Source organism: Xenopus laevis, chromosome 3L, assembly GCF_017654675.1.
Source record: "Xenopus laevis strain J_2021 chromosome 3L, Xenopus_laevis_v10.1, whole genome shotgun sequence".
Lineage (NCBI taxonomy): Eukaryota > Metazoa > Chordata > Amphibia > Anura > Pipidae > Xenopus > Xenopus laevis.
The window spans coordinates 155,393,199-155,420,857 of record NC_054375.1 but is presented as its reverse complement, the minus strand read 5'-3'; the positions used below and the strand labels follow the sequence as shown (position 1 = coordinate 155,420,857).

Here is a 27,659-nt window from a genome sequence, read left to right as displayed (position 1 = left end):
TCCAGAATGGGGGCAAATCTGTTGATGATAATAAGGCCTGAGTCTTGTGCTGCTCCCCAACTGGCGCCTCTGAGTGACACAAAGGTCGGGGGACACCCAGTTGCATTTATTGTCCTTGTGTTGCACTTTGCACCCTGACATGAGCCATTATTTTATATTGTATTGTATTGAGTAGAGGCAGGAGTGGAGTGTAAGGAAGGAGCCCATTCCCATACTGAACTTCCATGTTGGATCCTGTGTGAGGTCAGTGGGACTGAAGAACATTGTGATTGTTATTTGGCCCATGTCCAGCACCCCCACATTCCTGGCACCCCCACATTCCTCTCTCTTCTCTCGGGATTTCAGTTCTTCCCCAGCAACCTGGGTTTATATTTTATTCTTCTGCTTCATTCCTCATATCCAGTTACCAAATCCTGTCACTTTCTCCTGTGGAATATTTCTTATAAACAGTCATTACACAGGGAGCCCCAAAATTCACTCTCATCATATCCCTGATGGACAACTGCACCTAAACATTGGTCTCCAGTCCATAAGCTGCCAAACACCTCAGCAACTGCCCTTCCTCTGCCCACCCACTGCCCACCCACTGCCCACCCACACCCATCTACTGCCACCCACTGCCCACCCACACCCATCTACTGCCACCCACTGCCCACCTTGCCTTCCCTGCCATTCACAGCAAATCTACTGACCCCGATAGTCAAATCAACTGTCGGGGTCAGTAAAAAAAACCTCACACAGTGCTCAGTGAACCCCCATTCCTCTCGTCTACTGACCTTCTCTCTCTCTTTACTTCATCTCAGTCATTAGTTTGAGCTGCACCCCCTCCTCAAGTTTCAATCTGACTCCTTCCCAAACATTCAACTAATGAATCTCCTAAAAGCTTCACTCCTCTAGCCTGACATTCCTCCCCTATACACTATATACCCCTGCCCTCCTCTAGCCTGACATTCCTATACACTATATACCCCTGCCCTCCTCTAGTCTGACATTCCTATACACTATATACCCCTGCCCTCCTCTAGTCTGACATTCCTATACACTATATACCCTGCCCTCCTCTAGCCTGACATTCCTCCCCTATACACTATATCACACTTTACTGTAGAGTTACAGCATGGCAGCTCCCACCCACGTATATAAATAGAAATGAAGTAAAAGGATGGGGACAATGAATGGAAGAGATATATACTCAGATAAATTTCCCCTTTAAAAGAGAGTGTTGTTTTGATGACATTACAGAAAGGTGTCTCACATTTCCCAGAAGGCTTGGCACAGCACTCTCTGTATTGCGTCATGACGTTTGGTTGCAGAGAAAGGAAGTCGTGGGCCATCGACGGGGAAATCTCACTATTTGGAGAACACGGCAAACACGTGACCTTGTGGCAAAACCAGAGAAAAGCCATAAACAAATGACTCTGCACTGTGTGTAGGAGGCCCTTCAGGCAATAAAGTGACTATATGGCAGCACCATCGTCATTCTGGGGTCAGGGCACCCGCTACAGAGTGTGTTGGTGACTTGGTTGGTCTGGTGCAAGTAATACAATTATTGCCTGTCTTGTTATATCTGTAGGGTTTCACTTCTACGCCCAGTGTTAATGTGATGCTCTAAATTTTCTGCAGTCATCTCTCTGGCATGTATGGGGTTAATACAGTGCTTATTAGCCATATTGTGCAGTGGTCTCACTAGCATGTCTGGTGGTAGTGTAATGCTCTGAATCCTGCAGTTATTTGTCTGGCAGATATGGGGTTAATGAAGTGCTTAGCCATTTTCTGCAGTGATCTAACCAACATGTCCCATGCTAATGCAATGCTCTGAATACATTTTCTGCAGTCATATTTCTCTGGCAGATACGGGGTTAATGCAGTGCTTAGTCATATTCTGCATTGATCTAACCAGCATGTCCCATGTTAATGCAATGCTCTGAATAAATTTTCTGCAGTCATATTTCTCTGGCACATACGGGGTTAATGCAGTGCTTAGTCATATTCTGCAGTGAACTAACCAGCATGTCCCATGTTAATGTGATGCTCTGAATCCATTTTCCGCAGTCAACACTCTGGTGTTATGGGGTTAATGCAGTGCTTATTGGCCATTTTCTGCAGTGATCTAACCAGCATGTGCGGTGTTAATGCAGTGCTCTGAATCCATTCCCTGCACTGATCTTACAGCCGTATATAGGGGACATGGGGGTTAAGCATTTTCAGCTCCTCAGGAATTTGCCTCGAGCCCCATACTTTGTAGAGCCACCTGTTTGCGTGATGAGAACAAGCAGTATGGCTGCCCCCACACGTATGAATAATGTCCGATACACAGACTAATATGTACAATATATACGCATATATTAATAGAGGGATACATTTACCCCCAGCGTATATACATCGGGTATATTTGTCCCGGTGACTACACAAGATGCCCACACTCTCGCCAACGTCCGGATCACTCACGCAAGAGCCGCTCCGCACATTCTGTTGGTTTCCTGACTTTCCAAGAAAAGCTTGTTTGTAACCCGAGGCTGTCGGCAGCGCTATACCCCTACGTGCGTTACTCATCGCTGCCGTTGTTCTTCCCAGTAAACACAAACGCACCGCACCCTGTGTTCTGATTATTGGCCCATTTCTTAATAACCATCTCCTTACTCCTTCAGCCGGGGCAGGAAATCCCCTTTGGTTTGTGTAACCTCTGAAAAGCTGACAGTTGCGATACGGTGACAGCCTCTGTGCCAGCTCATTGTGAGACTGCTCGAAGCTCCGTTCTTTTTAATTTTATTCCGGCTCTTACCAGACTGCTACTGAAAATGACAAGGGAAGTGGTTGTCAGGGTCACTGACCCCCAAGAATAAAGAAGGGAGGGATTGACTTGGAGGCTTAAGCTTTATTGTTATTTCTATCCCCCGACAGTTGCCAAGGTAATTAAGCCCATGTCTGTAGCTGGCAGGACAGAGCGTGTGTATCCGCTGGGTGGAAATACAGGTTATTCTGGTTCTTGGGGCAGGGTAGAAACACAATGGAACAATATGGGCCTCCCTTTCCCACTCCCCTGGTGTACAAGGAAATGATGCCCAAAGGGTAAGGACCTCCCTGGGGTCACTGGTGTTTCTGGCGAGTGGAGTTCCAACATGTGTTTGGAGGGCGACACTAAGCAACACTATGGCAAGTTGCAGTTCCCCTTTAATCTCAACCACATCTGGCCGTAGCAATGCATCTGTCGGCCACAGGGTGTCAGCGTGTCTCTAACAGCTGGCAGTTGCAGTGTTGACAGTAGTGAAGGTGGAAGTCCTGGTTTTGTTACATAGTTATTTTGGGTTAAATTTAGTCACATACAGGAAAAAATAATCTCCCACTCCGGAATCAGACCTTGCTGCAAATGTTTAAAACAAATAGAAGACGTGTAGGTGTGTGGAGGGTGCACCCTGGGGGCTTTAACCCTGTCTGGGGTACATAGTGGCCACCGGGACTGGCGTTAGACATTCATGTTCATCATCCATCATTATCTTCATTATCCATCATTAGCTGCCCCTCATCTCCACAGTAGCAGCTTCATTCTGATTAGCTACTCAGGTTACTTTGCAAGACTGCCTCCCCTTTATTATTTTAATTGCCTGTTACTGTATTTTCCGCAGTTCATTGTGGACGACAATCACTACTATTCCCCTGGTTCTGTGCCAGGCAGATTCCTGGGAGAGTAAAGGTAGAGGCTTGGGTGCGTAGAGCTGCAGTTATACCTGCGTGTGTAAACAAGCCGGCTCGTTGGATCTCCTGAATGAGTTACATTTCCAAACTCAAGCTTAGCCACGTGATTTTCTGTAGCCATTGCTAGCCAGAATGGAATGAAACCCTTTACTCATGATGATGAGCAGAATTCTACACTCTAATTCCACCCACTGACGCTCACAAGTTGTTGCAAGACCATGAGCAGCTGTACGTGTTTGTGATTGGTTGCTTGCAGTTAGCGTGGCAGCCAATCCATGGACATTATAGAAAACGTATCTACTTGACCAGCCACATAACCTCCATCAAATGTCTAGGGAAGCTGCAGTGTGATATCTCTGCCACTAGTAGGAGCACCACTGATCTTTCTCTTTCAGAGGGGGCGGGGACAGTGGCAGCTCATGAGCTTATGTAACAGAATAATCTGCATTGTACAGCCGGGGCCTTGCACCCTTATCGCTCCCCAGTAACCTGGTTGGTACAGAAACTGCCAGGCCGTGCCTTCCGACTGGAAATTTGTAAAATATCATGCAGCACATACTATAAGTGCTTGTCTTACATATGCCCCAACTATTAGTCTAAACTGTGAGTGGAAAATGTGTCCGCTAACGGGAAGAAAATAAAACGGGTGCAATTCCAACTATTCTGTTACTTAAATTTGAGAGAATGGCAACTGAATACTGTCTGCACCGTTACTATGTGCTACTTTATATCCAGACATGTCATGACTATTTTACTACGTTGTACTGTATATTCAGAGATAACTAGTATTTTACTGTGAGGTACTGTATATCCAGAGATGATGAGTATTTTACTATGAGGCACGGTGTATGCAGAGGTGACGATGAGTATTATACTATGAGGTACTGTATATCCAGAGATGATGAGTATTATACTATGAGGTACTCTATATTCAGAGATGATGAGTATTTTACTATGAGGTACTTTGTATCCAGAGGTGACGATGAGTATTTTACTATAAGGTACTCTATATCCAAAGATGACGATGAGTATTTTACTATGAGGTACTGTATATCCAGAGATGATAATGAGTATTTTACTATAAGGTACTGTATATCCAGATATGATTATGAGTATTTTACTATGAGATACTGTATATCCAGAGATGATAATGAGTATTTTACTATAAGGTACTATATAACCAGAGATGCCGAGTATTTTACTATGAGGTACTGTATACCCAGAGGTGACAGTGAGTATTTTACTATGAGGTACTGTGTATCCAGAGGTGACAATGAGTATTTTACTATGAGGCACGGTGTATTCAGAGGTGACGATGAGTATTATACTATGAGGTACTGTATATCCAGAGATGACTAGTATTTTACAATGAGGTACTGTATATCCAGAGATGATGATGAGTATTTTACTATGAGGTACTGTATATCCAGAGATGATGATGAGTATTTTACTATGAGGTACTGTATATCCAGAGATGTTGATTAGTATTTTACTATGAGGTACTATATATCCAGAGATGACTAGTATTTTACTATGAGGTACTGTATATTCAGAGATGACTAGTATTTTACTATGAGGTACTGTATACTCCGAGAAGATGATGAGTATTTTACTATGAGGTACTGTATATCCAGAGATGTTGATTAATATTTTACTATGAGGTACTGTATATCCAGAGATGACTAGTATTTTACTATGAGGTACTGTATATCCAGAGATGACGATGAGTATTACTATGAGGTACTGTATATCCAGAGATGATGAAGTATTTTACTATGAGGTACTGTATATCCAGAGATGATGGAGTATTTTACTATGAGGTACTGTATATCCAGAGATGATGATGAGTATTACTATGAGGTACTGTATATCCAGAGATGACTAGTATTTTACTATGAGGTACTGTATATTCAGAGAAGATGATGAGTATTTTACTATGAGATACTGTATATCCAGAGATGTTGATTAATATTTTACTATGAGGTACTGTATATCCAGAGATAACTAGTATTTTACTGAGGTACTGTATATCCAGAGATGTTGATTAGTATTTTACTATGAGGTACTATATATCCAGAGATGACTAGTATTTTACTATGAGGTACTGTATATTCAGAGATGACTAGTATTTTACTATGAGGTACTGTATACTCCGAGAAGATGATGAGTATTTTACTATGAGGTACTGTATATCCAGAGATGTTGATTAATATTTTACTATGAGGTACTGTATATCCAGAGATGACTAGTATTTTACTATGAGGTACTGTATATCCAGAGATGACGATGAGTATTACTATGAGGTACTGTATATCCAGAGATGATGAAGTATTTTACTATGAGGTACTGTATATCCAGAGATGATGGAGTATTTTACTATGAGGTACTGTATATCCAGAGATGATGATGAGTATTACTATGAGGTACTGTATATCCAGAGATGACTAGTATTTTACTATGAGGTACTGTATATTCAGAGAAGATGATGAGTATTTTACTATGAGATACTGTATATCCAGAGATGTTGATTAATATTTTACTATGAGGTACTGTATATCCAGAGATAACTAGTATTTTACTATGAGGTACTGTATATCCAGAGATAACTAGTATTTTACTGAGGTACTGTATATCCAGAGATGACGATTAGTATTACTATGAGGTACTGTATATCCAGAGATGATGGAGTATTTTATTATGAGGTACTGTATATCCAGAGACGTCCATGAATATTTTACTATGAGGTACTTTATTATTCAGAGATGAAACTTTTACAATGAGGTACTGTATATTCAGAAATATAAAGTGGTCACTGGCTGAATTGCTTTTGTGATTCTGGTATTGCAACTCTAGGTACAAATTCTTACCATTTATCAATGAAATCGACTGAACTTTGCAATAAATGTACAACCCCCTCCCACCGTACCCCCCTTCTGACCTACAAAACAGACAGTTGGTAACGGTACGAATCACAAAAGAGGTTAATAACGGTTGCACTTCCTGTAGAACTTTCAGTTTGGTCGGCTCAGGGAGTGGCTCCTCCGGCAGCGCTCAATTCTTGTTATACCACGTGCTGATCTTAATCTGTTGGGGTATTTAGAGCTGCTTTTCCCAATCACCTCTGTAAATTCTTGGGAACCCCTGTGCCCGATACAGGGGCGAGGGAGCTGCGGATACGCCCACTGGTGAATAGACGTCACTGGGTGCTGTTCGTGCAATGCTGTGTAACATAGGGACCCACGTCAGTCCGCTTGTATAGTGGGTAATATTGAACCTGTGGGGGTGGCTGCATGAACCCACAGTTCAGAGCTGGAAGGTTCTGTAGTGCTGTGTCCAATTGGCTGGTTATAGGGGAAGGCAGAAAGGGCAGTGCCCCCACTGTTAGAGGAGAAAAATGTAATGAAATGACAACTTTAGCACAATAGATCTTGGTACTTTCAGTGAATGTATTAGGGATGTCCCCATGCTGCAGCCAACACAATCCCACCTTCTCTATGTCCTTTGATGGCATGTCAAGGGCAGAGTTTCTCAGGCCTGTACGGTTCAGTCCTTCTTCAGTATTTGATTAGAACCTCCATCTGACACCACCACCATTCACACAGCACCCTGTTCTAACTCCGGCACTAGTCACACAGCACCCTGTACTAACTCCGGCACTAGTCACACAGCACCCTGTACTAACTCCGGCACTAGTCACACAGCACACCTTGTACTAACTCCGGCACTAGTCTCACAGCACCCTGTACTAACTCCGGCACTAGTCACACAGCACCCTGTACTAACTCCGGCACTAGTCACACAGCACCTTGTACTAACTCCGGCACTAGTCTCACAGCACCCTGTACTAACTCCGGCACTAGTCACACAGCACCCTGTACTAACTTTGGCACTAAAAAAACTTACTACTCAACTGCACCCTGTACTAACTCCGGCACTTCTCGCACAGTACTATGTACTAACTCTGGCACTAATCACACAGCACTCTGTACTAATTCAAGCACTGCACTAGTTGTGGTATAGACAAAGGAATATTTCACACGAGTACCACAATAGACAAGGGAATATCTCACACGAGTAGAACAACAGACATGGGAATATTTTACACGAGTAGCACAAGAGAAATGGGAATATCCCACACGAGTGGCACAAGAGACATGTGAATATCTCACACGAGTAGCACAAGAGACACAGGAATATCTCACACGAGTAGCACAAGAGACACAGGAATATCTCACACTAGTAGTACAAGAGACACAGGAATATCTCACACTAGTAGTACAAGAGACACAAGAATATCTCACGCTGGTAGTAAAAGAGACAGGAATAGCTCACAGTCACAGGAGTATCACAAGAGACACAAGAATATACTCAGAGGACCTTACAGAAATCACCCTAGAACATGCACTGTTCAAAACTAATTTTTTATAAAACATGACATGCCGTCAAAAGTTACTTTTAATTTAATTTCTTTCTTTTTCTTCACTCTGCCCCTCCGCTGTACCAGGAAAGGTCCGAATCTATCTTTGTTCTTTTCTTTTTCTTTACCATTCCTTTTTATGCAAATATCTGATGATGTTACAAAATTGTAAAACTACTTTCTCTCTAAAAATGTTAAAACTCAAATAAAAAATATTGAAGTGAGACACTCACACGAGTGTGAGAATATCTAACACGAGTATCACAAGAGACACAGGAATATCTCACAAGAGATACAGGAATATCTCACACGAGTATCACAAGAGACACAAGAATATCTCACACGAGTAGCACAAGAGACACAGGAATATCTCACGAGATACAGGAATATCTCACACGAGTATCACAAGAGACACAGGAATATCTCACGAGATACAGGAATATCTCACACGAGTATCACAAGAGACACAAGAATATCTCACATGAGACACAGGAATATCTCACACGGGTATCACAAGAGACACAGGAATATCTCACACTAGTAGTACAAGAGACACAGGAATATCTCACACGGGTATCACAAGAGACACAGGAATATCTCACACTAGTAGTACAAGAGAAACAGGAATATCTCACACTAGTAGTACAAGAGACACAGGAATATCTCACATTAGTAGTACAAGAGACACAGGAATATCTCACATTAGTAATACAAGAGACACAGGAATATCTCACATTAGTAGTACAAGAGACACAGGAATATCTCACATTAGTAGTACAAGAGACACAGGAATATCTCACATTAGTAGTACAAGAGACACAGGAATATCTCACACGAGTAGCACAAGAGACACAAGAATATCTCACACTAGTAGCACAAGAGACACAGGAATATCTCACACTAGTAGTACAAGAGACACAGGAATATCTCACACTAGTAGTACAAGAGACACAGGAATATCTCACACGAGTAGCACAAGAGACACAAGAATATCTCACACGAGTAGCACAAGAGACACAGGAATATCTCACACTAGTAGTACAAGAGACACAGGAATATCTCACACTAGTAGCACAAGAGACACAGGAATATCTCACACTAGTAGTACAAGAGACACAGGAATATCTCATATTAGTAGCACAAGAGACACAAGAATATCTCACACTAGTAGTACAAGAGAAACAGGAATATCTCACACTAGTAGTACAAGAGACACAGGAATATCTCACATTAGTAGCACAACCGACACAGGAATATCTCACACTAGTAGTACAAGAGACACAGGAATATCTCACACTAGTAGTAAAAGAGACACAGGAATATCTAACATTAGTAGCACATGAGACACAGGAATATCTCACACTAGTAGCACAAGAGACACAGGAATATCTAACATTAGTAGCGCATGAGACACAGGAATATCTCACACGAGTAGCACAAGAGACACAAGAATATCTCACACTAGTAGCACAAGAGACACAGGAATATCTCACACTAGTAGTACAAGAGACACAGGAATATCTCACACTAGTAGTACAAGAGACACAGGAATATCTCACACTAGTAGCACAAGAGACACAGGAATATCTCACACGAGTAGCACAAGAGACACAAGAATATCTCACACGAGTAGCACAAGAGACACAGGAATATCTCACACTAGTAGTACAAGAGACACAGGAATATCTCACACTAGTAGCACAAGAGACACAGGAATATCTCACACTAGTAGTACAAGAGACACAGGAATATCTCATATTAGTAGCACAAGAGACACAAGAATATCTCACACTAGTAGTACAAGAGACACAGGAATATCTCACATTAGTAGCACAACCGACACAGGAATATCTCACACTAGTAGTACAAGAGACACAGGAATATCTCATATTAGTAGTACAAGAGAAACAGGAATATCTCACACTAGTAGTACAAGAGACACAGGAATATCTCACATTAGTAGCACAACCGACACAGGAATATCTCACACTAGTAGTACAAGAGACACAGGAATATCTCACACTAGTAGTAAAAGAGACACAGGAATATCTCACACGAGTAGCACATGAGACACAGGAATATCTCACACTAGTAGCACAAGAGACACAGGAATATCTAACATTAGTAGCACATGAGACACAGGAATATCTCACACGAGTAGTGCAAGAGACACAGGAATATCTCACACTAGTAGTGCAAGAGACACAGGAATATCTCACACTAGTAGTGCAAGAGACACAGGAATATCTCACACGAGTAGTACAAGAGACACAGGAATATCTCACACTAGTAGTACAAGAGACACAAGAATATCTCACACTAGTAGTACAAGAGACACAGGAATATCTCACACTAGTAGCACAAGAGACACAGGAATATCTCACACTAGTAGTACAAGAGACACAAGAATATCTCACACTAGTAGTACAAGAGACACAGGAATATCTCACACTAGTAGCACAAGAGACACAGGAATATCTCACATTAGTAGTACAAGAGACACAGGAATATCTCACACTAGTAGCACAAGAGACACAGGAATATCTCATATTAGTAGCACAAGAGACACAAGAATATCTCACACTAGTAGTACAAGAGAAACAGGAATATCTCACACTAGTAGTACAAGAGACACAGGAATATCTCATATTAGTAGCACAAGAGACACAAGAATATCTCACACTAGTAGTACAAGAGAAACAGGAATATCTCACACTAGTAGTACAAGAGACACAGGAATATCTCACATTAGTAGCACAACCGACACAGGAATATCTCACACTAGTAGTACAAGAGACACAGGAATATCTCACACTAGTAGTAAAAGAGACACAGGAATATCTAACATTAGTAGCACATGAGACACAGGAATATCTCACACTAGTAGCACAAGAGACACAGGAATATCTAACATTAGTAGCGCATGAGACACAGGAATATCTCACACGAGTAGCACAAGAGACACAAGAATATCTCACACTAGTAGCACAAGAGACACAGGAATATCTCACACTAGTAGTACAAGAGACACAGGAATATCTCACACTAGTAGTACAAGAGACACAGGAATATCTCACACTAGTAGCACAAGAGACACAGGAATATCTCACACGAGTAGCACAAGAGACACAAGAATATCTCACACGAGTAGCACAAGAGACACAGGAATATCTCACACTAGTAGTACAAGAGACACAGGAATATCTCACACTAGTAGCACAAGAGACACAGGAATATCTCACACTAGTAGTACAAGAGACACAGGAATATCTCATATTAGTAGCACAAGAGACACAAGAATATCTCACACTAGTAGTACAAGAGACACAGGAATATCTCACATTAGTAGCACAACCGACACAGGAATATCTCACACTAGTAGTACAAGAGACACAGGAATATCTCATATTAGTAGTACAAGAGAAACAGGAATATCTCACACTAGTAGTACAAGAGACACAGGAATATCTCACATTAGTAGCACAACCGACACAGGAATATCTCACACTAGTAGTACAAGAGACACAGGAATATCTCACACTAGTAGTAAAAGAGACACAGGAATATCTCACACGAGTAGCACATGAGACACAGGAATATCTCACACTAGTAGCACAAGAGACACAGGAATATCTAACATTAGTAGCACATGAGACACAGGAATATCTCACACGAGTAGTGCAAGAGACACAGGAATATCTCACACTAGTAGTGCAAGAGACACAGGAATATCTCACACTAGTAGTGCAAGAGACACAGGAATATCTCACACGAGTAGTACAAGAGACACAGGAATATCTCACACTAGTAGTACAAGAGACACAAGAATATCTCACACTAGTAGTACAAGAGACACAGGAATATCTCACACTAGTAGCACAAGAGACACAGGAATATCTCACACTAGTAGTACAAGAGACACAAGAATATCTCACACTAGTAGTACAAGAGACACAGGAATATCTCACACTAGTAGCACAAGAGACACAGGAATATCTCACATTAGTAGTACAAGAGACACAGAATATCTCACACTAGTAGCACAAGAGACACAGGAATATCTCATATTAGTAGCACAAGAGACACAAGAATATCTCACACTAGTAGTACAAGAGAAACAGGAATATCTCACACTAGTAGTACAAGAGACACAGGAATATCTCATATTAGTAGCACAAGAGACACAAGAATATCTCACACTAGTAGTACAAGAGAAACAGGAATATCTCACACTAGTAGTACAAGAGACACAGGAATATCTCACATTAGTAGCACAACCGACACAGGAATATCTCACACTAGTAGTACAAGAGACACAAGAATATCTCACACTAGTAGTACAAGAGAAACAGGAATATCTCACACTAGTAGTACAAGAGACACAGGAATATCTCACATTAGTAGCACAACCGACACAGGAATATCTCACACTAGTAGTACAAGAGACACAGGAATATCTCACACTAGTAGTAAAAGAGACACAGGAATATCTAACATTAGTAGCACATGAGACACAGGAATATCTCACACTAGTAGCACAAGAGACACAGGAATATCTAACATTAGTAGCGCATGAGACACAGGAATATCTCACACGAGTAGCACAAGAGACACAAGAATATCTCACACTAGTAGCACAAGAGACACAGGAATATCTCACACTAGTAGTACAAGAGACACAGGAATATCTCACACTAGTAGTACAAGAGACACAGGAATATCTCACACTAGTAGCACAAGAGACACAGGAATATCTCACACGAGTAGCACAAGAGACACAAGAATATCTCACACGAGTAGCACAAGAGACACAGGAATATCTCACACTAGTAGTACAAGAGACACAGGAATATCTCACACTAGTAGCACAAGAGACACAGGAATATCTCACACTAGTAGTACAAGAGACACAGGAATATCTCATATTAGTAGCACAAGAGACACAAGAATATCTCACACTAGTAGTACAAGAGACACCGGAATATCTCACATTAGTAGCACAACCGACACAGGAATATCTCACACTAGTAGTACAAGAGACACAGGAATATCTCATATTAGTAGTACAAGAGAAACAGGAATATCTCACACTAGTAGTACAAGAGACACAGGAATATCTCACATTAGTAGCACAACCGACACAGGAATATCTCACACTAGTAGTACAAGAGACACAGGAATATCTCACACTAGTAGTAAAAGAGACACAGGAATATCTCACACGAGTAGCACATGAGACACAGGAATATCTCACACTAGTAGCACAAGAGACACAGGAATATCTAACATTAGTAGCACAAGAGACACAGGAATATCTCACACTAGTAGTGCAAGAGACACAGGAATATCTCACACGAGTAGTACAAGAGACACAGGAATATCTCACACTAGTAGTACAAGAGACATAAGAATATCTCACACTAGTAGTACAAGAGACACAGGAATATCTCACACTAGTAGCACAAGAGACACAGGAATATCTCACACTAGTAGCACAAGAGACACAGGAATATCTCACACGGGTATCACAAGAGACACAAGAATATCTCACACTAGTAGTACAAGAGACACAAGAATATCTCACACTAGTAGTACAAGAGACACAGGAATATCTCACACTAGTAGCACAAGAGACACAGGAATATCTCACACTAGTAGCACAAGAGACACAGGAATATCTCACACTAGTAGCACAAGAGACACAAGAATATCTCACACTAGTAGTACAAGAGACACAAGAATATCTCACACTAGTAGTACAAGAGACACAAGAATATCTCACACTAGTAGTACAAGAGACACAGGAATATCTCACATTAGTAGCACAAGAGACACAGGAATATCTCACATTAGTAGTACAAGAGTAACAGGAATATCTCACACTAGTAGTACAAGAGACACAGGAATATCTCACACGAGTAGCACATGAGACACAGGAATATCTCACATTAGTAGTACAAGAGACACAGGAATATCTCACATTAGTAGCACAAGAGTAACAGGAATATCTCACACGAGTAGCACAACAGACTAACCCTCTCCCCTCCCACCTCGATGGCAGATGCCAAACACAAGAGCGCGCACGAGGAGACATGCTTGTTCCCTGGCTCTGTGCCTCGCTCAGCCTGTAGTATTACAGCAGTTCAGTGCTTGCTTCTGATTGGACACTGTTTGGGTAACGCTTCTCTTGTTACCGTGGTGACAGTCTCTAGAATCCACTTAGCCACTGATCATAGGAGGGCCTGGGTAAGTGACATCATGGGGCACTGGCCAATCAAGTGCTGAGAGGGGGGCTGTTACTAGGACTAACTAGGGGAGAGAGAGACAATACCTCTACTCCCTCCTTTGCTTCAGCAGCCGGCACAGCACAAACCTCTTACCATGCAGCCAATTAAAGGCCAGGGCTGTCAGCAGAGCATTATGGGATCTTATCTGTTATCGATAACCTAGTCTTTTTGTATAATTCTGCCATGTTCTGTATAGAGCACATACATACACCTACACACAGGTATACAAACCCAGTATGGGCTCATGCCCACAATCCCTCAGGGGAACCAGTCTCCTCCCATAATACCTGCAGCCTCTATACCAGGGATCCCCAACCTTTCCAACCAGTGAGCAACATTCAGAAGTAAAAGGAGTTGGGGGAGCAACACTAGCATGAAAAATGTTCTTGGGGTGCCAAATAAGGGCTGTGATTGGCCATTTGGTAGCCCCTATGTGGATTGTCAACCTACATCGAGGCTCTGTTTGGCAGTACACCTGGTTCTTATGCAATTTAAAGTTGCCTCCAAGCCTGGAATTCAAAAATAATCACCTGCTTTGAGGGCACTGGGAGCAACATTCAAGGGGTTGGAGAGCAACATGTTGCTCACGAGCTACTGGTTGGGGACCACTGCTCTATACACTCCATATACATACACTTCCCCTCAGCCAGGCCAATATGGACTCTGTCTGTTACCCACAATCCCTCAGGGGAACCAGTCTCCTCCCATGATTCCTGTACCCTCTATACACTGCATATACATACACTTCCCCTCAGCCAGGCCAATATGGACTCTGTCTGTTACCCACAATCCCTCAGGGGAACCAGTCTCCTCCCATAATACCTGCAGCCTCTATACACTCCATATACATACACTTCCCCTCAGCCAGGCCAATATGGACTCTGTCTGTTACCCACAATCCCTCAGGGGAACCAGTCTCCTCCCATAATACCTGCAGCCTCTATACACTGCACACACACATACACTTCCCCTCAGCCAGGCCAGGCATACTATGGCCATGACGCTTACCCACAATCCTCCTGTGGAACCAGTGGCCGCTCACTTTGTGAAACAGTGCAAGTGACCAAGGTAAAATGGTTTCCATTGTATTGTATAGTTACTCATATGCACATCAGCCATATAGTAATATATACAATTACTGTTCTATTCCTGGACTGCAGTGGCGCTGCCATTTTGTTATCATGCATTTTCTGTAAAGCTGCCAGTATTTCTGAATAATATCCAGTGATAATGTCTCAAATTGTGCTAAAAGATAACCTGCCGTATGCACCTTATGCAGCGTGTGTCATTGATAATGCTGTAGCCGTGCAGCTGTCTATTAAGCCTCCATTTTAAGTGGAGTAGGCGAGTTTCCCTTAGACAAAAAGGTCAAACTTGATAGACGCGTGTCTTTTTTTTAACCTTTTTTATCTACGCTAACCTTAATGACAGTCCTCTATTAAAAGTAATGTGACTGAGATGCTGAGGGTGGGTGCTGGGGAACCCTAGTAATATAGAGCACCCACAGGCTCCTGGATAAAGTTTCAATGTATTAAAGGTTATGTGGGGCCTAAGAAACCGTACGGAACCCAGAACTTTCCACTGGCTCCCAGTAACTTATGTCATGTATGTTCTGAATAAACAGGTTTTTCTGCATTCAGTGCAAGGCGCCTGTGGGTTATTCTGAGCTGCAGTGCATTTAAGGTGCATTGGCAAAAGATGGGAGCGGGAGCAAGAGACTGAGCTAAACAACAACAATGATTCATGTACCTGTGTCAACGTATTTGTATTCTCTATATGGCCCCCATATGTTACACAGTGCTTTTCAGAGTTTGATCAGACCCTGGCACATTGGAGCTTGCCATTACTTATCTCAGTCAGCATCATTAGGTGCCAGTTAACCTGCCTGTATGTCCAGTGCAGTATTTTCTATATTGGCACCCAAGATCCTGTGCCTGGGGCAGCAGTTGGATTGCTGGTTGCCAAATAGTGATCTGCAGGGCAATACCAAATGTGTCAAAGTCCAGTAACCCACAGCAACCAATAGGCAGTCAAATTTTATTGGTGCAGTTTAGTTAGAAAAGTAAAGGTGAACATCTGGTTGGTTGCTCTGTGTTACTGGATTTTGTTTAAAGGGGTTGTTCACCTGATGTAGAGCATGATATTACAAGACAATTTGCAGTTGGTTTTCATTTTTTATTTGTGGTTTTTCGAGTTATTTATATTTTTATTCATCTGCTCTTTAGTTTGTAATTTAGATGTTAGTCTCCAAATTACCCAAGCAACCACGCATTGATTTAAATAAGAGCATGGAATATGAATAGGAGAGGGGCTGACTAGAAAGAGGAGTAATAAAAATTAGTAATAGCAATACATTTGTAGACTTACACGGCACTTGTTTTTAGATGAGGTCAGTGACCCCTATTTGAAAGCTGGAAAGAGTCAGAAATAATTAAAACTACTATATAAAAAAAACTACTAACTATTAGGGATTCACCAAATCCAGAATTCGGGCAAGATTTGACCTTTTTCAGCAGGATTCGGATTCGCCGAACCGAATCCTAATTTGCATATGCAAATTGTGGGGAGGGCGGGATTTCACGTGACTTTTTGTTACAAAACAAGGAAGTAAACCAGTTTTTTTCCACTTCATACTTTTCTACCCTTAATTTGCACATGCAAATTCGGATTCGGTTCGGTGTTTGGCCGAAGATGACCCCCAAGATGGATTCGGGGATTCGCCCGAATCCAAAATAGTGGATTTGGTGCATCCCTACTAACTATAAAAAAAAAGACCAATTGAAAAGTTTCTGTAATAGACAAAGATAACTTTAAGGTGAACCACCCCTTTAACCCCAGAAACGCAATATGATCCTATAAATAAGGCAAGGAGGCAGTATTATATGTGAACTGGAAGTTTGGCACCCACTCAGATCCATCACTCTCAGAAGCCTGATCATCACCTCTCTCTCTCTACCTTCCCGGAGGTATCCACAAGCCGTACATCAGAGGGATGAGTGCTGGAATACAGGATATACATAATTAAACAGAAGGCAGTTAGCAATGCTGACTCTTCCTTCCAGAACGTATGTTATATATATTTGAGCAGGGGGTCTTTCATATGAGGCCTCACTTACTAAAGGAGTAAATATGAAATATATACATATATTTGCAGCTAGATGAGCCGTCTGTCATCATGTTTCCTTCCTATATTCAGCAGCACTGCCAGCCCTGCTCGGTGGGCTGATTATCTGTTCTACCCATATGCTGTGGGCCGGATGTTAGAATGATGAGGCCATTCATGAAAGGCGGTTGGGCAGTCAGGGGTCCATAACACGATATGGAAGGCCACATCTGTACAACAGACCCCCAGATGGACATCCCAGCATTATATTAATACAGTGCTGTAGAATGGACTGTCCTACAGTGCCTAGAGATTCATAGTGTCATCCTTTACAGGGATTATTCTTCCTGTACCCAATGTATGAAATTCAGAATAACAATGAAGCTAGCCATGCATGGCAACATCCACTTAATTTGGCCACTGAAGAGGTGGGTCAGTTGGCAGATAACATCTGTAGCCCATGTGCAAGTTGCATCCATAGCCTTATTGTTCAGGGCCATGTGGTTTTCAACTGAAAGGGGTTGTTCACTATTACATTAACTTTTAGTATGATGTAGAGAGTGATATTCTGAGACAATTTGCAATTGGTTTTCATTTTTTATTATTTGTGGTTTTTTACTTATTTATCTTTTTATTCAGCAATTGTCCAGTTTGCCATTTCAGCCATCTGGTTGCTAAGGTCCAAATTGTCCTATCAACCATGCATTAATTTGAATAAGAGACTGGAATATGAATAGGATAGGCCAGATGAGTAATTAAAAGTAACCATAACAATACATGTGTAGCCTTACAAATCATTTGTTTTTTAGATGGGGTCTGTAACCCCCATTTGAAAGCTGGAAAGAATCAGAAGAAAAGGCAAATAATTCTAAAACTATACAAAAGCAAGATAAATTGAAAAGTTGCATAGAATTATCCCTTCTATAATATACTAAAAGTTAATTTGAATGTGAACCACACCTTTAAGGTGGCATTAGCCTTAAAGTGATGTGACATTAAAGCTTTGGGCAACGGAACGTGTCAATTTGTTGTTCACAAGTGATGCAGTTTTTTTTTCTTTAATTTAAATATGCAAATGAGGGTTCCATTTTGGTGGAGGATTCGGTATTTGAGCAGACTCAGAAAGATGGATTTAGTGAAGACCTAATTTGTGATGTTCGTTATTTATTGTTTCTAGTAGAGTCTAGTGTTTGGTTTTGCTAATCTCCTGTTTTTCTTTTTCGAATAAAGCTGGTAATATAGTGATGGGCTCAGTTTGTTCTGTTTTTTTGGTTTGGCTTCACTTGGCTGAGCTGGATTTCCAGCGGCCTCTGTATGGACACACAACTAGTGATGTGTGGGCTGACCCAACACCTATGGGACTCTCGGATTTACCCGTAGCTTTGATGAGTTGTCCTGCGACCTTACTGTGCCAGCTTCTGACTCTAATGTGCCCACCTTTCACTCCGTGTTTTGATTGGCCAAATCAGATGAAGACTTTTCTACTGGGCGGTTAAGTTGATTTACTTGTTATAGTGAAAATGTACCGTATTTCCTGTGATTTTAATTTTCCATTTATGTTCAATAAAACAGAACATTACCTACATTATGTGCAGCATGTTTATATGAATTTGTGTGTGGGAATTGCCACACTACCCTTATAAAAGAGTTTAAAAGTGGCCCCTGGCAGCAGTACTGGGCCCTCAGAAGAGAGAATGTGCTTTGTAGCATGTAATCGATGCTTGTCTATAAATTGGAACCCAGTCGCCTTCTTGAGACTTCTTTTCGTCTCTTCCCCATCCTGTGATCGATAGATAAGGTCACCTTGGAATCTCTATCCTGCTGGTGGATTTCTATGCCAGGTTTCTCCACAAGGGCAACCATGGCTACGGGAGAATGTGCCACCATTGCCAGCACAACCAATTTCCGCCTCTTGGCAGCCTGTGAGACTCATCCTGTGGAACATTCTCTGCACTATCCTTTTCCACCGAGTGGCAGCTGCAGATATACTGAGAGACCCGGAGCGCACAATAGCTACATGATTGCTGACTTCTTTCATTCACCGACAGAAATAAACAGGGTCTCTGTCATGCAAAGTAGCCTCTGAGGCATGAGCTGGCAGTTAGGCAAAGGCCACCTTCATTCCTCTCTCTGTCTCCATGTCTTCATGCCACTGTGTGCTCCTCAGGATCAATCAGTCTGGCCCACATCTCCTTTCTCTTTCTGAAGGGCACAGTTGAACACACACACAGCTGTATCCCATTCTGCATTGCTCCATGTGTGTTTCCAGGAACATCAGTTATTCGTATACTTCAGCCTGAGATCTCCCTTTATTGGCTTGAATAATATCCCACCAGGGACACTCAGCCATTCATAATGTGCTGCTGTTTGCTTGGCCTCAAAAGTGTCCAATCTCTGGAGCTTGAAGGGCAAGAGAAAAAAACAGACTTCAACAGAAAAACAATCCACAGATTTTTGCCCATACTGCTTATATTTCTATCCACCTAGAGACAATCTAAACATTATTGCTATAAATAGGAAGGCGGTTTTTCCGCCATGCTCATAATGCTGGGGAGCTTTGTCTTTTGTCTTGTATCCTTTGTTTCCATGTTGGGGGAATGATAAATTATTTATACAGGCTTTCGGTTATTTCTTGAACAGTGATGCAAAGTTGGTCACCCCTGCTGTGTAAAAATGGGTTGTGCCAACTGTTTCACAGATGGGTAAAAATGGATCTAATATTTGTGTTTAAAGGAAATAAAATAAACAGGTATTCAGTCCCCAGTCGGCACAGGCCCAATAGAGAACTTTTCTGTGTGCTGTACACACTTGGGGCCATGATTTCACCTTTTCTTTTCCTTTAAGTATTTTGGGGCTGTTGTGTACCAGCTTTGTGATTTTAAGCCATTCGTCCGGTCAAAAGCTCTATATTGTCATGTGGGGCGCATGTAACTCCATTTTTCAGTAGTCATCCTGATTTAGCCACCCTCACACCGGTCACTCGCAGTAACCCACAATCAGTAATATGCACCTAATTTTTAACCTCATCATTAAAATCCATCCAAGTTGAAGAACAGAGCAATGTTGAGGGGGTACCCTGGGCAGAATGGGTGTGGTTTGGGCCAGAACAGGCATAGCTAGGATGCACCTGGATTGGAACTGATCCGGGTTGGGGTCTCTGCCTTTGCTTTCATTGGGCAGTTGAAAACATTTTTAAGGTAGTGTAGGATTTTAGGGTCCTATAATTTTTTTATTGCCATATGCCAGGGCAGTCTAACTGGTGGCCCGATGGCCAGATGTGGCCCTCCAAGAGATTTCTACGGCTCACAACTTGCATAAGATCTCCATAGACTTCTATGCATGACATGATTGTTTTAGAATAATCCAGGGCCTAAACTTGCAAAAATGCACTCATATGGACCACAGCATGGAAAATGTTGGACAGAACTGTCCTGGGCCATCTGGGCCAATTTAGGGGTTTAAGATGGAAAAGTCCTGTTGACTGTGGCACCGTATCTGTTTAGACCAGAGTGTGACTAGATTGTGCTGCATTTTGCTCACATTATTTATTTCAAGGTGTCCCAGGCTCACTAACCTAGAGAGTCATCTTCTCAATCTAATATCTGCTCCTTTTATTTTTATATGCCTTTTGCAGAGAAATATATAGTCCTCCTTGAGCTGTAGGTACCCCAGAGGCAAGGAAAGATAAATGATTTCCAGTCACATATATGTGTTGGCCTTCTCAGAAGGAGGTTTCATCATGGATAACTTTGATTTGATTCTGTTTTAGTAGCTCACTGGTAGCTACTGGGCTCTTGCCAATAATGCATGGCTTTAATCCAACAGGTCCAAGATATTTACTGGGGATCCTTGCTTTCAACCTAGTCTAGTTGGTGACTGTGTTCCCTTAAGGGTTTAAATGCTGGGGTATTCTCTACCTCCCAGTTGAGTTGAGGAACATGAGTGATGAAACATTTTCAAAAATACTCAAAAACTTCAGTTGCTTTAGAATAATTTCTAGGAGATACAACACATCTAAAGACTGCTACACACAGACAGATCCTCTCGCTTGGCAAGGTTGATGTAGCCAACCATATGCCGAGTCAAATCAGGAGGGTCAGATCAAAGATTGGATCATCTGATCTGTAGATCTGTCGGATGAGGACTATAGGTTGATGTACTCCTCGTCTCATCTGATTTTCAAAACTGGCTGATTGATATCTGGGCAAGCACTTTGGTGGAACCCATACTTATAGCAGATAAGCTGCTAACATGGTCTGAAGGGGCAAATCGGTACATTAAACTGCCCATGTATGGACACCTTAAAGCTCTGTCTGATGAACGTTAAAATGGGGTTGCTGGTCCTAATGTAATAGCCATCCAAAGATACTTTCGTAAGGAACTATAAATACATGTAAATGAAGTTTTGCTCTTCATTGCACCTTCTAACTACCCAGTTGCACAAACAGAAATGTCATCATGATGCCACCTTCCTGTCCCATATAGATAAACCCCCAAGATCCCACATGTCAACGGAAGCTCTTGCTGCCTGTGTAACCACTCAGAAGAAACCAGTTTCAGTTGAGATTTAGGCAGCGTGAAACGGTTTCTTTTCTTGTTGGTTGCTCAGTGACAAACTTGTTTATTGGTTGGTAAGTTAGTAATTTAGCAGTGTAGATTTAGCACACACTTTAGTTTCCGCACTACCTTTATTCCCCGTCTCGCTTTCCTCTTCCTCTCAATTGTTTCTTCATTGCCCCCTCCTTTTCCCCCCAACACACCTCCTTCCACCTGTGTATGGTTAGCGTCTTCTCAGCACATGTTGTGGTCACCGGTTTGGGGTAAGAAAATGAAACGAGACGCATGTTTTTAATTTTTCCACTTTCACTATTTTCTTTACCGTTACTTGTTTCTCTTCCTCCTTTGCCTACAAGGCTGCTGTGTATCCACAGGTGTTTGCACCAGCAATTGGTCCAATTCAAGGTACATTTGCTACACCATCACCATGCAGGCAAAGGGAGCTAAAAATACTGCTTCAGATGGTAGACAAGTCTGCGTAGACCCAACCATCAAGGATTCACAATGGAATCTTTATCTTAACTAAGGATATTTCCTACCGAGGTCAACATCAGGCAAGGGGCATATTCATCTTAACATAAATAAAGCAGCAAGGGATGCTATGGGGACAGTGTGAGGGCCCTATGCTTCCACTCATTAAGTTGCACCAGTGACTGTTGTGTCAGTAGTAGTGGATTGTGTAGTTCAACTCAACCACAGATGATAGAAACTTCTTGAAGAAGAACGGTCTACAGTGTGACCCTCTTCCTCAGGTATATGTGCCCCACAGTGGATACAACAGCCCTGACAGGGCTATGGGAAATGAACATGGTGTATCTTTTGGTGATGTATCAATCTTAAATTAGGTCTGGCCTCTACTAGCCAATATAAAGACACCGAGGTTGCTCTTCTCTTTGATTCATGTTCAGTTGTCCGAGAACCGAATGGGTTAGGCTTATATCTGGAAAGGTCCTGTTAGCTGTGAATGTGGCACCTTATCATTTTACACCAGGTGGTGACTGGACTGTCTGTGTGTACTTTTGTCCACATTATTTACTTTTTGAGGCCACAGGCTCGGTATCTCAGAGAGTCTCTACATAATGTCAGGGGGATAAGTTGCCTAGAGTTGCATGGGATTGCATGTAGTGATGCTCCAACCGGGACACAAACATTCCCTATAATTCCACATTGGCACCTTTGGGTGCAGTCGCACTGCTTTGTGTCATTCACTAGGCCTGACCATGTGCTCCATTTTCTTCATGCAGGACCACCCCCCATAGGATAAACAGCTAAACATCAAGAGCATCCAGTAGGTTGTGTATTTTACCATCAGGCATGCTGAGGCTAGCAGTAAGAAAGTATATTTTGAGTTACTTCCACCACAGAAAAGGTGCTAAATATCTCCCAGGCTTGTGAATGTTGGCTCAAGCAAAAGCACATATTTTTTTTTTTCTAACCACGGGAATGTTCTGTTGGGCTACAGGCTGCTCCTAGAGTTGCCTATTCTACACTAGAGTCCTGCAGTGGATTGGGTATCTGCAGGTTACCCGCAAAAACCTGCGGTACCCTGCAGGTTGTGGGTAGAAGTTCCGGGTGCGGGTATAGAGGGTTGGCGGTTCTGCGGGTTTGCGGGTTGGGCCACGGGTCTTCTCATTAGCGATTTTTATTTTTCTGATCATGCCTACTTCTTATAATGTCACCTCCGGTTTACAATGACAGCACTTCCTGTTTTACTCCTTTTTTTCGGATCATGCCTACTTCCGATGATGTCACTTTCGGTTTACAGTGACAGCACTTCCTGTTTGACTCCTTTTTTTTCTGATCATGCCTACTTCCGATGAGGTCACTTCCAATTTCCAATGACAGCACTTCCTGATTCTTGATGGTCAGCGGGTCGCGGGTCCGGGTTGCGGATAAGGTACTTGCGGGTAGGGTTGAGTATAGGGTTGCCACCTTCTGTAAAAGGGGGCGGAGCCACAACACACGTTTGTCAAGAAGCCGGTAGGAATAAGGTTAGTTTTGACCAGGCTGGGGGCAGGCCACTGGCTTTTGTTAGGTGTATTACAAATTTACTGGCAGCTACATTGCCGGTAAATTTGTAATACCAGCCCCGGCCTTGGCAGGTGTTCTACCTGCTAGGCCGGTAAAATACCGGCCGGGTGGCAACACTAGTCGGGTAGTGGGTCCAAGCGGGTAAGAATGCGGGTTGCGGGTCCAGGTTGCGGATTTTAGGTTACAGGTACGGGTCGGGTACGGGTTCCAAAAAATGGGCCCGCGTAGGACTCTACTCTACACTTCATAGAAGCTCGCTCGTGGTTGAAACATATCAAAAAGTTGCAGAACCCAATAGAAGGGTGTGGGATTGTGGGAGAGTCACACTGCTGTGTAACATATTTATGTTTCTTGCAGGCCCAGAACAGCTGGTATAGAGCCCTAAATTGACCTTCTGACGTCAACGATGTGGTCACTATGGGTGAGTTCTACTTTCTACAGTAAACTTCAAGACATAGTTGTGAGTTTATTATTTTTGGCCATTACAGCATTTGATTGTTTACATAGATATTATAGTAGCTTTAGTATTGTAGCATAGTTGCATGATATAGTAGTGTGTGCAGTGGAGTGAAGCAGTATATGATATAGTAGTGTGTGCCCGGCCAAACTGAATCCAAATCCTAATCTGCATATGCAAATTAGGGGCGGGAGGGAAATTGCGTGACTTTGTCACAAAACAAGGAAGTCAAAAATGTTTTCCCCTTCCCACCCCTAATTTGCATATGCAAATTCAGATTCGGGGGTTCGGCTGAATCCAAAATAGTGGATTTGGTGCATCCCTAATAAAAAGTAACAATACATTTGCCTTACGGAGCATTTTTAGATGGGAAGAGTCAGAAGAAAAAGGCAAATAATTTAAAACCTATAATATAAGAAAGAATGAAGACCAATTGAAAAGTTGCTAAGAATTAGCCATTCTATAACATACTATAAAGGTGGAGCACACCGTAAAGGTGGAGCACCCCCTTAATGGCAGATGCACTTGCACAACCGTGTCCTCTTGTGTTCACATCCCAAAAAACAATGTACTATGTCATTTACACCTTGTGTCCTGCCTGTCTTGTCCCAGAACTAATGCCCAACTTACATTGCACAAGTATCTCCTCTCTCCTGTCCCAAAGCAACTCCTTGTTGCACCAACACTTGCACATCTTACACAGAATTCAACAATCTAACAGTGTATGTTTCCCCTGTAGCACAATCCCTCCAGCTGTTCACTGTCAGTGCAGAACCCCCCCATCTCACTCTGCCGCCTTGCACAAACAGATCTCACACAAACAACAGATCTCGCACAAATAACAGATCTCGCACAAATAACAGATCTCGCACAAATAACAGATCTCGCACAAATAACAGATCTTGCACAAACAACAGATCTTGCACAAACAACAGATCTTGCACAAACAACAGATTTCGCACAAACAGATCTCACACAAACAACAGATCTCGCACAAATAACAGATCTCACACAAATAACAGATCTCGTACAAACAACAGATCTCGCACAAATAACAGATCTCGTACAAACAACAGATTTTGCACAAACAGATCTCACACAAACAACAGATCTCGCACAAATAACAGATCTCGCACAAATAACAGATCTCGTACAAACAACAGATCACGCACAAACAGATCTCACACAAACAACAGATCTCGCACAAACAGATCTCGCACAAACAACAGATCTCGCACAAATAACAGATCTCGTACAAACAACAGATTTTGCACAAACAGATCTCACACAAACAACAGATCTCGCACAAATAACAGATCTCGCACAAATAACAGATCTCGTACAAACAACAGATCACGCACAAACAGATCTCACACAAACAACAGATCTCGCACAAACAACAGATCTCGCACAAACAACAGATCTCGCACAAACAACAGATCTCGCACAAATAACAGATCTCGTACAAACAACAGATTTTGCGCAAACAACAGATTTCGCACAAACAACAGATCTTGCACAAACAGATAACGCACAAAAAACAGATCTCGCATAAACGACAAATCTCAATCAAACGATAGATTTCGCACAAACAACAGATTTCGCACAAATAACAGATTTCGCATCAAACAACAGATTTCGCACAAACAACAGATTTCGCACAAACAACAGATTTCGCACAAACAACAGATTTCGCACAAACAACAGATTTCGCACAAACAACAGATTTCGCACAAACAACAGATCTCGCACAAACAACAGATCTCGCACAAACAACAGATCTCGCACAAACAACAGATCTCGCACAAACAACAGATCTCGCACAAACAACAGATCTCGCACAAACAACAGATCTCGCACAAACAACAGATTTCGCACAAACAACAGATTTCGCACAAACAACAGATCTCACACAAACAACAGATCTCAAACAAACAACAAATCTTGCACAAACAACACATCTCACACAAACAACAGATCATGCACAAACAACAAATCGCACACATTCGCACAAACAGATCACGCACAAACAACAAATATCGCACAATTGCACAAAAAACGGATCTCGCACAAACAACAGATCTCGCACAAACAACAGATCTCACACAAACAACAGATCTCAAACAAACAACAAATCTTGCACAAACAACAAATCTTGCACAAACAACAGATCTCACACAAACAACACATCTCACACAAACAACAGATCATGCACAAACAACAAATCGCACACATTCGCACAAACAGATCTAGCACAAACACCAAATCTCGCACAAACAACAGAACTTGCACAAAAAACTGATCTTGCACACACACAGATCTCGCACAAACAACAAATCTCACACAAACAAACACACAAACAACCGATCATGCACAAACAACAAATCTCACACAATCGCACAAACAACAGATCTCACACAAACAACAATCTTGCACGTCTCCCTCTCCTTCTTTCCCTGCAATGACCTTGCTGTCCTCTTGCACAAAGTAGATCCTGACTGTTCTTTGTTGTGTCCATTTTCTGTCTCTTTGCACAAGTGTGCCCTCATATCCTGGAACACAGCTGAGCTCAACAATTGTGTCTGCTTATTTCACACACACTGTGCAATTTCTCCCCATGTCCTAACTCCTTGCACCACTTACCCACTTGTCCTCAGTTTGCCTCTTGGCGTGCCCCTCACTTTGCACATACACACGTGTAACTGCTCTTTCTCTGTACATACACACGTGTAAATGCTCTTTCTCTGTACATACACACACGTGTAACTGCTCTTTCTCTGTACATACACACACGTGTAACTGCTCTTTCTCTGTACATACACGCACGTGTAACTGCTCTTTCTCTGTACATACACACACATGTAACTGCTCTTTCTCTGTACATACACACACACGTGTAACTGCTCTTTCTCTTCATACACACACGTGTAACTGCTCTTTCTCTGTACATACACGCACGTGTAACTGCTCTTTCTCTGTACATACACACACGTGTAACTGCTCTTTCTCTGTATATACACATACGTGTAACTGCTCTTTCTCTGTACATACACGCACGTGTAACTGCTCTTTCTCTGTACATACACGCACGTGTAACTGCTCTTTCTCTGTACA

At 42.2% G+C, this 27,659-nt stretch overlaps 1 protein-coding gene across 1 annotated transcript in view; it reads left to right on the top strand.

Annotated features, from left to right (window-relative positions):
* Nucleotides 1–27,659, top strand: part of kdm6b.L (lysine (K)-specific demethylase 6B L homeolog) — a 68,776-nt gene that overhangs the window by 4,937 nt on the left and 36,180 nt on the right. Inside the window, exon 2 of the mRNA XM_041587375.1 lies at nt 24,446–24,509. The gene's annotated coding sequence lies outside the window, so the exon portion shown is untranslated. The remainder of the gene's footprint in view (nt 1–24,445; nt 24,510–27,659) is intronic.